General features: G+C 36.6%; 1 long non-coding RNA gene across 12 annotated transcripts; it reads left to right on the top strand.

Annotated features, from left to right (window-relative positions):
- Positions 1–5,440: 5,440 nt before the first annotated feature.
- On the top strand, positions 5,441–13,310 carry LOC127149669 (uncharacterized). 12 transcript variants are annotated; one of them, XR_007821401.1, is made up of 6 exons: positions 5,441–6,502; positions 6,584–7,203; positions 8,008–8,781; positions 8,888–8,960; positions 9,043–9,091; positions 9,977–10,131. It is a non-coding gene; the product is annotated as an uncharacterized LOC127149669 (long non-coding RNA). The 12 variants fall into 12 exon arrangements; XR_007821398.1 differs by having other exon boundaries at positions 5,441–6,530; positions 6,637–7,203; XR_007821403.1 differs by having other exon boundaries at positions 5,441–6,530; positions 6,630–7,203.
- Positions 13,311–18,379: the final 5,069 nt, after the last annotated feature.

The following is an 18,379-nucleotide window of genomic DNA, read 5'->3' as shown; positions in this document are numbered from 1 at the left end:
CAAAGAAATAGATCCTTAAATGATGAATCAACGAAGTATATTTAAACGGATGAGAGGCACAAAACCAATTTGCATACTCAATCTGGCGTTCAATCTATGAAGATAATGTATAAAAATTAATTTAATCAACAAATCTTCTTCTACCAACAATATTAATCGCTTAACCAATGCTCCAACGTTTTGCCCTAGATTTCTCTCCTCAAATAGGCGCAAAATTTTATAGCTAAAAAGTGATAAAGAAAGCAGTAAAAGAAAGCAATAAATGATGCACAAACGAACGCGATGTAATTGAGATTTTCGAAAATTAGGTTACAAATGTGTCAACGCGTCAAAGTAATATTAAAGAAGCCGTTTTTAATATAAATTTATTAAGACTTTGATGTGATATCTTTGTCTTCATATTACACCTTGACTCTTTGTCCGTTTACTTTGAACATGTTAGAGTTGTCGAATGATGCAATTTCCACAGCTTTGTGTGAGAAGACCTCCTTAACAACAAATGGACAAGACCATTGCGATTTTAGCTTCTCTAGCTGGAAACAAACGTAAACATGAGTTGGATAATAATACTTTCTGTCTAGGATGCAACTCACGTTTACGGATGTGGTGATCGTGTCATACACTCATCTTCTCTTTATATATCTTGGCATTCTCATAAGCTTGAGAATACCACTCATTAAGATCATGCAACTATAGATGTCTTACCTCTCTTGCAACATTATAGTCAAATTTGAACTTTTTGCATGCCACATTGTAATACATGTATCTTCTATCTCATTTGCTTGCTAAGAAGTTGAGGAGAGGCTAAAAGTTTTGCCCAAGATCTCGAGATAGAGTGTTCAGACTTAGTCCTGTTTGATCGAAAGAAAAGTCAAAGAAAAGATAGAAGTAAGAATTCTGAGTAAGCTTTAAGTAATCTCAAGCGAGATGGAAAACAGAGAGAAAATTTTGATGCTAAGACAAGAGCATCTCGATGCTTATCGATTGAGTTAAAAAATAGAAAGGTTTTATAAATGGGTCTCGGGCCATCTTAGGGTCATATTCAATCGAGACTTGAAGCAGAAAAGGGAAATATTAAGGTTCTCGATGATGATTTCGAGCAAGTCCAATCGAGAAAAGTGTAGATCTCAGAGCATCTATATCACACCCTGTACCAATTTACTTAACACACTTTAAATTATACTTAACTAAATACCAAGTAGTGGAAATAAAATCAGTAAACTTTTCTTATTAACTCAAACCCAAAAGTTTCTACAACAGTACGAGACAAGATAAAAATTCTCACAACAGGAGTTAAACAAAGAAATGTCAAATGCCTCCACAGACTTCAACTCTTAACGATCGTTTAGCTCTTCAACTTAATCATTTAGCTTCTTGACCAATCGCATGGTCCTGATCGCTTACTCTTTCATACACTATTGCTTACCTCTGATCCCTTACCTATTTACCTAATCGCTTACCTTTCTAAACGTTCGCTTACCTCTGATAACTTAGGGACAAAAAATTTAAAACGTGATTCAAAAGACTTAGCGAGTGATGCTTTTAAAACGTTTTGGGAATATAATTCATAAATCATTTTTGTTTAAACACAGGCTCAATGCCTAAATTCAATAACACATTTCAAACATCATAAATACACATTAATTTCACTTATTCCTTGCACCAAGACATGAATCATTCCCATGCATGGACTACTGTGATGGCATCAACAACATCCTTATGAATTTCTCAGTCCATTCCTTGTTGCTCAAGCTTTTTGGCGCAATACATATCTTTTATGCATTGTTCTGCCTCATTCCACCATGCAGGCCTCTCTACATGGTTGCCTTTACTCATTATGTACACATAACAACTAGCTCATTGATAGGAATAAAACTAATGGTTTACTCTAAAAAAAGCATACAATACAATCAATAGAACATGGATCTTTAACTTTTAAGCATAACATTAAAGCTTTCTTTCAAATCATGCTTCTTTGTAAACGTAGACTTGCATTACATGACACATAAAACATGAGACTTAGAAAGCAAAGCTTTTGAAAACTATAATCATTTAGAAAAATCACTCACTGTACTCAGTTTCCCTCTTTGATTAGCACTCTTCTTCAGTCTTCATCTTGCTTAACTATTTCTAGTTTTTCTCTTTGTAAAGTCTCATAATAATAATCCTTTCCTTTTGTCCTCTTCTCTTATTTATGTTAATCCTAAGTTAGATTTGTCACCCCTTAAATTATTATTATCTTGTTGGCTCTTGCTTAGCAATAAAATGTATGCAATATGTGTAAGACACATAGAATCCACTTCACTGGTCTGATAATTATAACCCCAAGAACCTCAATAAACCTCCTAGATGATCGTTCATCAATCTACATGATTATTCAACATTCTACACGATTGTGTAACCTTTTACACGATCGTTTACCCTCTTAATCGATCATTATTGCTCTTGCATGATCGTTTACCCTTTTAAATGATCGTTTTCTTCTTATACAATTGTCCAACTTTTTTTACACGATCGTCTAGTTCCAAAATGATTGTTTATATTCTTATACGATCGCTTAACCAAATTATCTTCTATTTAGAAACAGGTCTCACAATCTTGGGTCATCTCGGTCGATCTTGGGCTTATTAGCTTAGTTTCAAGTTAGGTCTTCTCTACTAACTGAGACTATGAGAAGACAATTGGAGGATAGTCAACTTAAGAAAATGCTTGGAAAGTCCAAGCAAGTCCAAAAAGTCAAGTTTCAATTGAGGTTAGATGGAGCCATAGTTAAGAAAGGTAGACTATGTATTTCAAGTGTAATAGAATTGAAGGATGTCATTTTGGAAAATGCTTATAGTTCAGCATAAACTATGCATCCAGGTAGGACCAAGATGTGTAGGACCTTGAAGAGAATGTATTGGTGGCTTGGAAAGAAGCTAGAGATAGTAGAGTTTGTTGATAGATGCTTGATCTATCAACAAGTTAAGCCAATTCGGCAAAGGCCAGAAGGACTACTCAACCCACTACCACTACCAGAGTGGAAGTGGGAGCACATAACCATGGATTTTCTCTTTGGACTACCTCGTTCCTTGAGTTGACACAATGGTATTTGGGTAATGGTTGATAGACTCACAAAGACAATGCAGTGTAAATCCATCAAAACGATGTTTATGATAAATCAACTAGTTAAGCTTTACGTCGACAGGATAGTGAGTCAATATGGAGTGCAAGTCTCCATAGTTTCAAATAGTGAGGCTTGCCTCTAAGTTTTGGCCTAGTTTGTAGAAGCTAAGGCCTTAGGGACTAAGTTGAAGTTCAATACCGTTTTTCATCCTCAAATAGATGGTCAGTTAGCCAGATCCTAGAGGACATGTTGAGAGTGTGTGTCCTTGAATTTGAAGGAATTTGGGATACCCACTTATCATTTACAATAGCTACCATTCCACCATTCTAATATTGGAATGGCACCTTTTAAGGCTTTGTATGGTAGACCTTGTAGAACTCAAGTGTGTTGGAATAAAGTGGGAGAACATCAGTTAATTGGCCCAGATTTGGTGCAAGCTTCAACTATGAATATCAAGTTTATGAAAAAGAATCTTAAGATAGCTCAAGATAGGTAGAAACGTTATGCAGACAATAGATGAAAAGGCCTTGAGTTTAAAGTAGGAGATCAAGTCTTCTTAAAGTTATCTCCTTGGAGTGGTGTTTTCCATTTTGGTAGGAAGGATAAGCTAGGCCCTAAATGTATTGGTGCTTCTGTGATAATAAGACAAATTGGGCCCACGACTTATAGACTTCAGTTGCCTTCAGAACTTTCTCAGATACACAATGTGATCCATGCTAAGAAAGTACGTTCTAGATCCTTCTCAAGTTGTGCAAGCACAACTAGTTGAGTTGAGAGAAGATCTAAGTTATGAGGAAGAGCTCATGCAAATCCTCGATAGAAAATAGAAAATGCTAAGAAACAAGACCATCCCATTAGTGATGGTCCTTTGGAGACACCACGGGGTAGAATAAGCAACATGGGAAACATAAGATAAGATGAAGAGATTTACATTTCTATATTCCAACATTTCCAACTCCTCAAGGTTAAGGCTTTACATTCCTCTATTGGGTTTTTCTCTTGAAAACTATAGAATTTACCTTTTTGTAGTGTGTTCACAACAATAGCCACTTGACACATTGGCATCTCCAAGTTCTAGATGAACTTGTCATGACTTTGCATAGTGTCTACAATTGTTTACACCGAACTCTCCAAAGTGGTGGTTCCACCTTTAGACTCTTTTAACAAACTTTGGAAGCAATTCGTATAAAGATGATTTCCTCTCCACATTTTTATTGCTTGACAATCCATTATAGAATAATTGGATCTGCAACCAATTCAGATATTCATGTTGAAGGAACTTTTGCAAAATATCTTTATACCTTTCACACGCTTCATAGAGTTACTCATCATATAGCTGGCGAAATGTGTGCCAATCTCCATTCTCAATCTTAGGGTTTTTGCTTGTGGAAATACCTTACTCAAAAAAGCTTGAGAAAGTGCATCCCAAGTTGTGATGCTTGCCGATGGCAAGATTCCTAGCCAATCCTTAGCACGGTCCTGCAAAGAAGAAGGAAAGAATCTTAATCTAATTGCATATTATTTGTTACCCCATTTGTAACGCCCCGAATTTCGAGGTAAAATTTTAGCATTTTATGTGAATTTTTCGGAAATTTAAGATTTTGTAAAATGATAAAATAATAATATAATATTAATTATATTATTATTATTAGGTATTATTATCACTATAATTTCATGTTAATACTCTCATTATTATTTAGTATTAGTATTAATATTATTATTTAATATTATTATAATTATTTAATATTAATATTTTATTATAATTATTATTATTATTATTTAATATATATATATATATATTTATAATTTTTTTAAACCCTAGACACGCACGCGGTCTTCTTCTTCCTTTTCCCCGTCGGTCTTCTTCTTCTTCTTCATTCTCTTCTCCATCCGACGCCACCACCATCCTCTTCAATCTTCTCCTTCTTTACCGACAGCGCCAGCACCACCTCCTTCGTCTTCGTCGTCGTTGCCTCGCAATGTTGTCCGCGCACGGCTAGCTGTCGACAGGTCCTCCCAGATCGGTCTGACGCTCTCTCTCCCTTCATCTCCGTCATCTCCGATGCTCTCTCTCTCTTCATCTCGTGCACTCGAACAAGCTGTCCTTCCATTTTCGTCGTGCTTCCCCCTTCCGGCCGTCGTCGAGTGAAACAGAGGGAAAACAGTCGTCGCGTGTGCGCCGACTACAAACGATCGAGTCGAGCCGAATCAAGCAAGCCGAGCCGATCGTGTAAACCCGATATTTTCTTGGTTTAATTTCTTTAAATGTGGAAAAAAAAAGAAAATGGAAATGGAAATTAAGTGTAAATATAAATATATAAATGGAAATTACGGGAGACCATGCAGAACTCCTGTGTGCTGGAATGAAGTGGGAGAGCGGAAGTTAGTAGGTCCTGAGTTGGTTCAGATTACGACAAACAATATTAAGTTGATCAGAGAAAATCTGAGGAAAGCCCAAGATCGACAGAAAAGTTATGCGGATAAGCGACGAAGAAACCTAGAATTCCAAGTTGGAGATCAAGTTTTCTTGAAATTATCTCCATGGCGAGGTGTTATTCGTTTCGGAAGAAAAGGTAAGTTAAGTCCTAGATATATTGGGCCATATCAGACAACAGAACGAGTGGGACCAGCAGCGTATAGACTTGAGTTGCCAATAGAACTTGCACGAATACATGATGTTTTCCATGTATCCATGTTAAGAAAATATATACCAGATCCATCGCATGTGTTGCAAGATCAACCAGTTGAATTAAAAGAAGATTTGAGTTATGTTGAAGAACCAGTTCAGATTCTCGACAGAAAGGAACAAGTTTTGAGAAACAAAACGATTCCACTCATAAAGGTTTTGTGGAGACATCATGGAGCGGAGGAGGCAACTTGAGAACCAGAATATCAGATGAAGAAGAGCTATCCGATACTTTTCAGTTAAGGACATTCTAAATTTCGAGGACGAAATTTTCTAAAGGGAAGGTAAGTTGTAAACCTGATATTTTCTTGGTTTAATTTCTTTAAATGTGGAAAAAAAAAAGAAAAAGAAAATGGAAATTAAGTGTAAATATAAATATATATATTTATATATTAAATAGTTTTATTAAATTAATTAAAGAAAAGAAAGAAAAGAAAGGACAAAAAGAAGAAAAGGAGAAGAAAATTTCATTTTCTCTTTTCTTCTTCTTCTTCTCTTCCCTTCACCGCCAAGTTTGAAGACATCCAAGTTCCCTTTATTTTTTTTTTCTTTTTCCTTCTTCAATTTGCAGAGAACTTCTAAGAGAGATTTTGGAAGAAGAAGAGAAATTTTACTAGAATTTTTAGGTTGAAGAAGAGGAGGAGAACTCAAGCAAAGTGTATCAATGGCTGAATTTTAGTTCATTCTGCACATCACTGGTTTTTAATTCGGTTTGAACTCTTCAAAAGGAATTAAGAGGTGAGATTTACATTTACTGAAAGTTAACTCATTTTTAAACAAACTTTATGAAGAACGTTGGAGCAAATTCGGATATTCATTTGGTGCTTTTTGATGAAGAAAACAGGGCAGTTGGTTTTCACTCGAAATCAGGAGGTCTCTGGTTTTTCTTGTATTTCAGAGTGTATCGGTGGAGTTAGAATCTCTATTTGGTATGGTTGGAAAGCTTATTCAATTTACTACAACTTTCATGAAGAAATTGTAAACCAAAAACGACTAAAAATTGGATAAATTGTAGGAACAAGTTAAAGAGGTCGTGTGCGCGCGATTCTGGAAGTGGTTCTGTTTTGAGGGTTATATGTGTTTATGCACGGGGAATCAGATTTATATGTCTTCAGGTAAGTTTTAGAGGATCTCAAAATGAAGAGTTTGATATAAAGAACACTCATTTTGGTTAAGTATTGAGAAAGTTATAGTCCTTTGAAGTTTATGTTAGAAATCTGGAAATTTTAGAGAATTGTTGAAATAGGATTTTATTTCTTAAGCTTTATTTTCGTGAGCGTCATCTTTGGTGCGACATGTTATGTATATCTTTAGGAAACCAGAATGTTTAGGGTTTTAATACTCGGTTGGGTTGTTGGCAGGCCGAGAAGAATTAAACCGAGCTTATAGACCAAGGATCTAGCCCAAGACTGTGAGTGACAAAACCAACTTTAAAATATTTTCCATAACTGTTATTATGATTGAATGCGATAAATGTTTATTTACGAAGCCATGAAAGGTATTTGAATTTCATGACTATTTTCAAGTATACATTTGGAGACTAGATTTCTTAAAGAAATTTATGCTAGCACGTAGATATTAAATGTTTGGAAAGTATTTAAACCACAATATTTTAAGCAAAGCATGAATTAGTATGAAGTTTCGTTTTAAGAACTACAATTTTCCACGAAAGAGCTGAGTAAAGTTCGAGCTTTGTGTAAAATTTATAAGCAGGCATGTTTTAATATTTTTTGATGATTTATGAAATTTTCATTAACTACATGACTGAGATCTTGAGCCTGAGGCTAGAGATTACCGTGTGCACACTGGTTAGATTTCGTTGTTGACGTTGAGTGTACTCCATAACAACGATGTTGTCGTGAGTGCTGGGCGGGCCCCACTACGACAAAGACGATGGGAGTGCTGGGCGGGCCCCACTACATCGTAGTGCTTGTAAACGTTGTTGTACTAGGTGTACCCTACACAACGTAGATTCGTCATGTTAGTTAAAATGCTTCGATATACTTGATATGCCTTGCTAGATTTCAATGATGAACATGCTGAGTATTTAAGGAAGCTATTCTTACTATTACACATTTACATTTACGACTTGTATAAGCAGATTTATATATGTAAAGTTTTCACGTGCTCTTATCTTTAAATTCATAGTTTTAAACTGAGTCACTCACTGAGCTTCATAGCTCACCCTTTCCAAAATGTTTTACCCATTTTCCAGGTAGAGATCCACTTCCCGGTGCCTGATAGACTGCCTTAGTCTGCGGAAGCTTCATTATCGATTGCCAGTACGTGTTTTGAGTTAGGCATAAAGTCTGTTGTGTTGTGATGTATTCACACCCTTGTATGTTATAGATACTCCACAGTTTGTATAAGCTTTAGGAGATGTAGTTGTGTAAATTTTGTTGGTTATATTTTGATTAAGGTGTCTTTAGGTTTACTCGTGAAATCGGTAAATTTTGAGGTACACTTCATGTATGTGTTTGACTAGCTGTGTTTGACTAGCCTAGGATCCGCTGTGTTTTGTGGCATGTACAATAGTTTATATACTAGATTGGCAAGTTCATCACATGAAAGTTTTAAGCACAGTCGACAGATACAGGTACAGAAAAACGTTGTTCGTCGGCTTCACGCCATCTTTCGGTCTAAGGTAGCAGGTAGTCCGGGAGGGGGTGTGACAGATCGAGCCGATGCGTGCAATAGCTGAACCGAACCAAGCCGAGAGCAACAAGCCGTGAGTCGAGCTACGAGCCACAAGCCGAGCCGTAAGCCGAGTTGAGCCGAGCCGCGAGCCGAGCCGTGAGCCGAGCCGCGAGTCACAAGCCGAGCCGAGCAGTAAGCTGAGTTGAGCCGAGCTGCGAGCCGAGCCGCGAGCCGAGCCGAGCCGAGTCGTGAGCCAAGCCGTGAGCCAAGGTCGAGCCGAGCCGAGCCGAGGGTGAGCCAAGCCGAGCCGAGCCACCTAAGCCATATTTTCCTCCCTCCACTTCGGGTCACGGTGAGTCTTCGGTAAGGATTATTTTGATGAATTTCCTAATGTTGCTACGTCCGATTCGAATTTGAATATTGGAATAAGATTTGGTCCTACCTTTTCTCCCTTGAAGGTATTAAGGAGTTGACGTTTAAGTTCTCGGGTTCCGCGGCAGGCTTGTTTGGAGATAGCTTTCCTTTCCTTGGGTAAGTCAACGGATGTTGCTTAGGACCATTTAAAATTACTTCTACTAGTATCATCGATTAAAACCTTCGTGTTTTCGTTTAGGTGGATTCGTTGAGCGTGGACTCGATCGAGGGGCATAACCGAGTATCAGGTAAGGGTTTTCCTACTACTGGACCTCGGATCGAGGCTGGAAACGTAGTAGTCCACAGGGGATTACACGTTAGTAACTGTACCGAATAAATATGTGTGTGTTTTGACTTTTAAGCATTGTTACTACACTCTTGTCTGATGTAAAGGTAACGCGACCGCTAGTTGTAGCTTGTATGCTATCGGGTATAAGGAGTTACTTGCTAGTAGACCCCGATGCTGGATGTTCGGTATAGTGTGGTTATGTTAATGGGCTACGTTGTAGATTGGAATTGTATGTCGATGGACCTTGAAGTTACGGTTAGGTACGTGGTAGTCATTGGTCTGGACATTGATCATGGAGTTTGGACGAGGAAGGACAGTGAGTCCGATTTTGATTGATTAGTTGATTGGGTCTAGGGGTTACCATAATGGTGTGCGAAATGGAAACGCGTATAGCAACTGAGGGTGTAGTTGTTTAAACCTATACTATCTGTCCGGCAAAGCCTATGGCGAAATTGTAATATGAGTGTTGATAGGGTATGACTGTAGTAGACGGTTTAGTATGGACTGAGGGGTAACGGTTAGCTTCATCTATGGGGTAGTGTACCTTACGGATATGTGCATCCTGCGGGAGCACTAGACTGATAAGTGCATCCTTCGGGAGCACTAGACTGATATGTGCATCCTTCGGGAGCACTAGACCGATATGTGCATCCTTCGGGAGCACTAGACTGATATGTGCATCCTTCGGGAGCACTAGGCTGATATGTGCATTCTACGGAACCACTAGACTGTTATGTAGGGTACCCCTGAATAGGAAGTTAACTGTTGTTCCCTAACGGGCCCAGTAGTGGGTCCCTTACTGGGTATATTTATACTCACCCTTTTCTCTTCTTAAACTTTTCAGGTAAGGGCACAGCGAGGGGCAGACCGACGAGAGGCAGGAAGGACGCGTGAAGGCCATATGGACGCATCTGGTTTTCTTATTGCTTCCGCTGATGTATTTTGTTAGAATATTTTGTTTTGTGATTTTGAGTTGATGACTTGAGTTTTTATTTGAAACTTTTGTGACTGTGATTTAAAATAGGGCCCGAAACTGTTTTTGTAATATTTCTAACGTTTTAAGAAATCGTAACCGGTCCGTTATGAATTTTTGTATGGTGTGGTCGAGTCTTAGTACTGAGTAGTGACCTCAGCTTAGTCCGGAAAGTTGGGTCGTTACACCATTAATCTTTACTGATCCGACTATGTCAAGGAATTCTCTTAGATGCTTGTGAGAAACTTTGGTGGAACTTTCTTTGTAGACAAGTTTACAAGCTATTTGAATCAACCTCGATTCGAGCTCAAAGTTGTTAACATTGCTAGGTGCATTGACAATTATGGGTTGCCCTTTTAGGAAGTTGGTTGGAAATACTCCTCAATGGCTTTTGGTGCTACTTCTTCTCCCGTATCTTCTCTTGTTTCTTGTCGAGTTCTTAGGTTCCTCCTCAGAGTTCTTTCAATCTCAAGATAAAACGACAATAGAATGGTGTCTTTATCACGCACACATGCACTACAAATACAAAACCAACCAAATCATAAAAAAAAACACCCTCAGTCTAAATTTTTTTCAATTCTCAAATATTAAACACAAACAATTACTTTGATCTCTAACAAAGGTGCCAAAAACTTGACGTGTGCGATCTTGCAAGCATACATAGTCAGGTTATAATATACTAAAATGGCTTAAGATGTCGAGTACTATTCTCAAGGATCAACCAAACAATTTTGTTTAGTTTTTCTCAAATCATACTTGATTTTGGCTAAGGAATCAAACTTAAATAATTTATGTAAACAAACTAACTAAAAAGACAAAGTTTTGGATTTCAGAGAAAAATGTGGTTTAGGGTGTTGATTTCCTTAAATACTTTGTTAGGTTATGTAACGCCCCGAATTTTCGAGGTAAACCTTTACCGTTTTATGAAATTTTTCGGGAATTTTAAACTTTGGATTTATTTCTGAAATTCTGAAATTAATATTTGTAAATTTATATAATAATAATATAATAGTAATTATATTATTATTATCATTAATATTTATTATAATCTTTATATATAATTTAATATTAATATTTTCTTTTATTATTATTATTATAATTTATTATTGTTATTATTACTATTATTTAATATTATTATTATTGTTATTTAACATTATTATTACATTAGTATTAATTAATATTATTATTTATTATATTATTATTATTATCATTATTATTATTATTATTATTATTATTATTAAATATTATTATTATTATTATTTATTTAACTTAATATATATATATATATATATTTTTTTTAAAAAAAAAAAAAAAGGAGAAACCCTACTTACCGCGCGCGAGCCCCCCCCCCCCATCCATTTTCTTCGTTTCATCTTCCTCGCGCGCCGCAGCCATCTCTCTCTCCTTCCGTTCAGCACCGCCGTCCACCATCTCTTCTTCCTTCGCCGCCGCCGCCCGTTTTTCTCTTCTTTTTCCTTCCGTCGCGCACATCTCCATCTCCGTCTCTGTCCACGTCGTCGAAGCTTTCCAGCTTCGACGTTCGACCGCCGCGGCCTCTCCTCTATTCTGTTTTCCTCTCGGGCTCACGACGCCGGCCACCAGCGTGCGCCCCACCTTCCGCCGACGCCCAGTCGCTCTCCGTCGCGTTGAAGCGAAGCTTTTCCGTCGTCGAACGCCAGAGGCCGATGTTCGTGGTCGCCCCGATTCCAAGCTGACCCGACCCGAGACCCATTTCCAGCCGAGCCGCGAGCCACAAGCAGACCCAGCCGAGCCGCGAGCCACAAGCAGATCCAGCCGAGCCGCGAGCCGAGTCAAGCCGAAGGCCGAGCCGAGTCGCGAGCCACAAGCTGAGCCGAGCCGAACTGTAAGCTGACTTGAGCCGAGCTGCAAGCCGAGCCGAAAGTCGAGTTGAGCCGAGCCGAGCCGTGAGCCGAGCTGTGAGCCAAGGCCGAGCCAAGCCGAGCCGAAGGTGAGCCAAGCCGAGCCGAGCCACCTAAGCCATATTTTTCCTCCCTCCACTTCGGGTCACGGTGAGTCTTCGGTGAGGATTATTTTGATGAACTTCCTAATGTTGCTACGTCCGATTCGAATTTGAATATTGGAATAAGATTTGGTCCCACCTTTTCTCCCTTGAAGGTATTAAGGAGTTGACGTTTAAGTTCTCGGGTTCCGCGGCAGGCTTGTTTGGAGATAGTTTTCCTTTCCTCGGGTAAGTCAACGGATGTCGCTTAGGACCATTTAAAAATGACTTCTACTAGTGTCATCGATTAAAACCTTCGTGTTTTCGTTTAGGTGGATCCGTTGAGCGTGGACTCGATCGAGGGGCATAACCGAGTTTCAGGTAAGGGTTCTCCTACTACTGGACCTCGGAGCGAGGCTGGAAACGTAGTAGTCCACAGGGGATTACACGTTAGTAATTGTACCGAATAAATATATGTGTGTTTGACTTCTAGACATTGTTATTATATTCTTGTCTGATGTAAGAGAAATTCGACCGCTAGTTGTAACTTGTGCACTATCGGGTATAAGGAGCTTCTTGTTAGTAGACCCCGATGCTAGATGTCCGGTCTAGTGTGGTTATGTTAACGGGCTACGAGGTAGATTGGAATTGCATGTCGATGGACCTGGAAGTACGGTTACGCGTATGGCAACTGAGGATGTAGTTGTTTAAATCTGTACTATCTGACTGGCAAAGCCTATGGCGAAATTGTAATATGAGTGTTGATGGGGTATGGACTGAGGGGTAACGGTTAGCTTCATCTATGGGGTAGTATGCCTTACTGATATGTGCATCCTTCGAGAGCACTAGACTGATATGTGCATCCTTCGGGAGCACTAGACTGATGTGTGCATCCTTCGGGAGCACTAGACTATATGTGCATCCTTCGGGAGCACTAGACTGATATGTGCATCCTCCGGGGGCACTAGACTGATATGTGCGTTCTACGGAACCACTAGACTGTTAAGTAGGGTACCCCTGAATAGGAAGTTAACTGTTGTTCCTTAACGGGCCCAGTAGTGGGTCCCTTACTGGGTATGTTTATACTCACCCTTTTCTTTTCTTAAACTTTTCAGGTAAGGGCACAGCGAGGGGCAGACCGACGAGAGGCAAGAAGGACGCGTGAAGGCCATATGGACGCGTCTGGTTTTCTTATTGCTTCCGCTATGTATTTTGTCAGAATATTTGGTTTGTGATTTTGAACTGAGGACTTGAGTTTTTTTTTTTTTTGTTGAAACTTTTGTGACTGATTTAAAATAGGGCCCGAAACTGTTTTTTTTGTAACGTTTCTAACGTTTTTAATGAATCGTAACTGGTCCTTTTTAAATTTTATGTTGTGTGGTCGAGTTTTGGTATTTAGTAGTGACCTCAGCTTAGTCCGGAAAGTTGGGTCATTACAGGTTATATTTAAGTTAATCATGAATTCTTATACAGATATTATGCTTAAGTCTCGAAACTAAAGCCCAACTTATTATCTTTTAAAAGTAATTTTTTCATGCAACCTTAAATGATAACTAACATCATGAGATTAGATTAAGACACATGGCATTAAGTTTAATCATCAACGACTTTTTTTATTTTTCTAATAGCTATTCACATGAATGGTTTTTTTTAAGGAAACTATTTACATGAAAGGTTAATAGCTATTCGATGTTATAGATCTGATTATACATGAAACCTATTCGGTTGAACATTTAACTTAACAATTATTGAGGGCTAATCAATAAGAATAAAGCATAATAATATTGAAAACCATAAAACTCCACAATATTCATGAATAAACATTAAGCATTAGCCTAAATTCATAAGCAATTCAACCACCACCCTAAAGCTAATTAATTTAGCTACTCATGACATTCAAAGACATATTCTCGTACTAAATTGAAATTATAAAACTAAAGTAAAGTAAAAATCAGAGAAGACACTATCGTATGCTTATTCTTTGATGAGAACTGTTAAACTCCACTAGAACAACACCTCGATTTGAAACTTAAGGTAAATTTCATGCCTTGAGTGTCGAAGAAGACCCAAATATACAGAAAAGGCAAACTTGATCTATTAGATCTTTTCAAAAATATGAAATTTGTAAAAAAAAAAAAAGGAAAGTAAGCGTCACAAGCTGTATACGTGATAGAGAGTTTCTTGTTGAAGCGTAGTGCTCTACCTCGATCGGGCGCAGTGACACTTGCCTAGTACAATGGCACTTTGAATAGGTATCACGACGCTTGCCACAATGCATGTTATTGGAGCTCTCTGAAGTGACCTAATATCATGTGGGGTTTTTTTTTCTTTACTTTTTCATTGGATTATGATTTGGTTTGATGTTTGTTACTTTTAACACCCCTTTTTCTAAAAATTCCCTGAAAAACACTAGCAAACTCATAAGATCTAAAAAAATAATCTAATCAAAGGCAAAATACACACAGTTTAGGTGCATATCACCCATCTTGGTTAGTGATTCATTTCCAACCAAAGGACGAAATCCATGTATGTATATGTGTCCTCCTTTTGCCACACCAATATAGCCCCTTAATTCATTTTGCTTGTTACCTCATGGAGCAAGTTGCCTTCCACGATAGAGTTCAAGTGAGTTTGTAAATTACAAAATGTTAGGATTTTGTTATACTTAAAGGGTCTACTCTTAGTATCACATGCATACCAGTATGCCAGTTGGTAGTGTCATGAATCTATGGAGGCACATCTTTGGCCTAAAAGATAAATGAACATGTTAATGAAAGCGAATTGAAGTAAAACACTCTAATTTACATGAATTTTGAGGAGTAAAGCACGTTAAAAATTGCGGAAAAGTAGAATTTAGGAACACATACCTTTGTAGTTCAAAATTCTCTTTCTATAGTTGATGAAAATGAACACAATTAAGATGTGAACCATCACCAAGTTTTCTTTGCTATCCTTGAGACTTAGAACTTGATTGTAGGACCAATGTTGTTATCAATTTGATGACTTTTGAGAGTATGAAAGAGTTTATGAATATGGAAATTTTGACCAATTTCTATATCAACCAAAAGTATTTAATCAAATTAAACACCAAGTATATATGTAAGCAAATCTCATTTGCATCTTAATTATTGCATCATAATTATACAAATTTTAAAACAATATAACTATTGTTGATCAAGGATCAAGTAATCGGACATCGTGCTCTAGTGTAGTATTAGTGAGTAAAGGTATTAAAATAACATTAGTTGTTTATTGGAAAATGTGCAACGAGTAATTGTTTGTCGAGTAGCATGCATCAAGTATTGAGTGGCCTCTCATGAAGGTCAGGTATGCAGCGGGTTTGAAGGGCAAATTGATAACTTCATGTTGTTTTGACGCAAACAGAAAGATCACTTTTCATTCATTTTTAAGAAATGAATCAGTTTTCATTCGTGCTCATGAAAATGAACCATCTGTATAACAAACCCCATCTTCTCCATCACACTATCTCTTCCCCTTCATTTTCCATTTCTTCTCTTTTTCTTTCTACTTCTCTAACAAACCAAATTAGTTCACTTCAAATCGTTTGGATATCATTTTCTTCTAAAATCCTTTGAACGTTGAAGGAATAATCCCACGTAAATGTAAGAACATATACGAACTTTTATCTTGAGATTTTTAATCTAGAAAATGATTCCTCCACAATAGAAATCTCCTTAGTGTAGATGAAATTTTTAGCTAACCACCATTTTGAACCCATGTATAATTCTTTGTGTAGATGAGTTACCATTATGGAGTCAATTAAACAACCCAACACAAGAAACCTAGGGACGGAATGCCCAGAAAATTAAAGCTATATACTTAGATTTATTGAACTATAATTTAAGGCTTATAAGATAAGAGAATAGAACCCATCAACGGACACAAATGCTTGAAATGGCTCGACGGGCAGACCCATCGTTAGTGGTTTAGAAGCTTATGCAATTTGGGTACAACTAAAATCATAGAGTTGAGATTCGAATTGGAAGCATCGGAGAATTTATTCATTTCGGTGATAAGAAAACCAAATCTTACCGAAGATCTACTAAAATGGATAAATAGCATGATTTCGACGGGAAAACAAAAAGGGCTCGGAAAAAGAAAGTTTGATGAAGAAGAAAGACATAATGAGAGAAGAAAATGATCGGAGAAATTGACAAAAATAACCCCTCCCAAATTACTTTTTTTGTTATTATTTACCTGTTCTAACGTTTTAAAAAACAAATTAAAATTTATAAACTAAGAAAAAAAGTAGTTTTTATTGTGAATATAATGATATATTATAAATGTAAATATCCATAACCTACATAGGTTACAATTTTCATATAACTCTCACATTCAATTCCATATTATAACATTCATCCCATTGAATTCCATAATGTAACATATATCATAATATGTCCTATAAATAGAGGAGTGTGGTGCCTTTGTAAGACACACCACAATTGAGTTTAATTGTCTTCTCTTCTTCCTCTCTTCTCTATTCTTCTCTTTGTTTGTTTCATTATCCTTTATTTCATAACACGTTATCAGCACGACACTCTACAATTTTATTATTTGCAAAAGGTAGGTTATAATATTAGTTTGTTTTTTGGTATTTGTGAATATTGCATGAAACAATCCATGTATACATCATGCATAGTTTAAATGTTTGAGAATGTAATATTTTATACCTATTGCATGGTGTAATCTTACATATTACGTTTACATGGTTATTGTTTGTTAAAAAAATATTTTTAGTTCATGATAAGATTATGATTTAGTTCATCTTTAATTTCTTTATGGTTTATATGATCGTTTATGTTTGGTTCTTATATCAATTATTTTAAGATCTATGTATAGTTTATGGGTTCTTTATAATTTGTGTTTATAATTTAGTTGTTTACTTTCTATTAGTATAAGTTTTGTAATTGTTTTTATGATCTAAATGCTTTTATCAATTTACTTAAGTATGTTGTAAAATTAACATTTTTGGTGTGTATTGTTGTTAATTTTCCATAATATGTATATGTAATTTTTATTTGTAATTTTAATTATGGTACATTAACATGCATGTTTTGAATTATTATATATGGGTTCCATTGATTTTTGTATCATGTGCATAATATGATATTTATCTAAGTTGTCTTAAAATGCATGTTTGACATGTTTATTAAATTTCTAATATAAGTTAGTTTATTTGTTCTTTGTTATAGTTTTACCATGTCAAGTCTTACCAAAATAGAATTTCTAGCTCTTGTTATCAATGGTGATAATTATTTATCATGGGTGTTTGATACTGAAATTCATTTGGATGTCATGAATCTTGGAGAAACGATTAAAGAAGGAAACACGACTTCAAGTCAAGAAAAGGCGAAAGCCATGATTTTCCTTCGACATCATTTTCATGAGGGACTAAAGATTGAATATCTTACGATAAAAGATCCCTATGAACTATGGCAAAGTTTAAAAGAAAGGTATGATCATCAAAAAAGTGTGATTCTTCCTAAAACTCGATATGATTGGATGCACTTATGGTTGCAAGATTTTAAATCAGTAAGTGATTATAATTCCGCATTATCTAAAATTTGTTCAAAATTATTGTTATGCGGAGAAAAAATTACTGATGAAGATATGTTAGAGAAAACTTTTTAAACATTTCATGTCTCGAATATACTCCTGCAGCAGCAATATTGAGAAAGAGGTTTTAAAAAGTATTCCGAACTCATATCATGTTTTCTTGTGGTTAAACAAAATAATGAGTTATTAATGAAAAACCATGAATCTCGACCAACTGGAGTAACACCATTCCCTGAAGCGAATGTTGTTTTTTAAATAATATTAATGGTCGAGGTTGAGGTCGTGGTCGTAATCGTGGCCGAGGTCGAGACCGTGGTAGAGAAAGAAGTAATTATATTTTACGTGGTAATAATCATTTAGATTTCAAGAAAACCACAAATGATGATCATAGAAGGAAGACTCCACAAAATAAGAAAATTAAAAGTGGTGAAAATCAATGCTTCCGTTGTGGTATGAATGGTCATTGGACTCGTACTTGTCGTACATCCAAGCACTTAGTCGACCTCTATCAAGCCTCATTGAAGGAAAAAGGGAAGAATGTGGAAGTAAACTTTGCCTATCAAGATAATGTATTTGACCCTTCCAACATGACTCATTTTGGATGTGGCGGACTTCTTTGAGTCTCCTGAAGAGAAAAATGATGTTAATGAAGGAGTAGCAAATACTTCCTTTGATTATGATAATGTCCAAAACTAATATTTGCATTATGTTTTCTCTATTTAACATTTACCAGTTTA

This window comes from Cucumis melo, chromosome 6 (assembly GCF_025177605.1).
Source record: "Cucumis melo cultivar AY chromosome 6, USDA_Cmelo_AY_1.0, whole genome shotgun sequence".
Lineage (NCBI taxonomy): Eukaryota > Viridiplantae > Streptophyta > Magnoliopsida > Cucurbitales > Cucurbitaceae > Cucumis > Cucumis melo.
The sequence above is the reverse complement of the archived record's forward strand: the minus strand, read 5'-3'. Positions and strand labels throughout refer to the sequence as shown.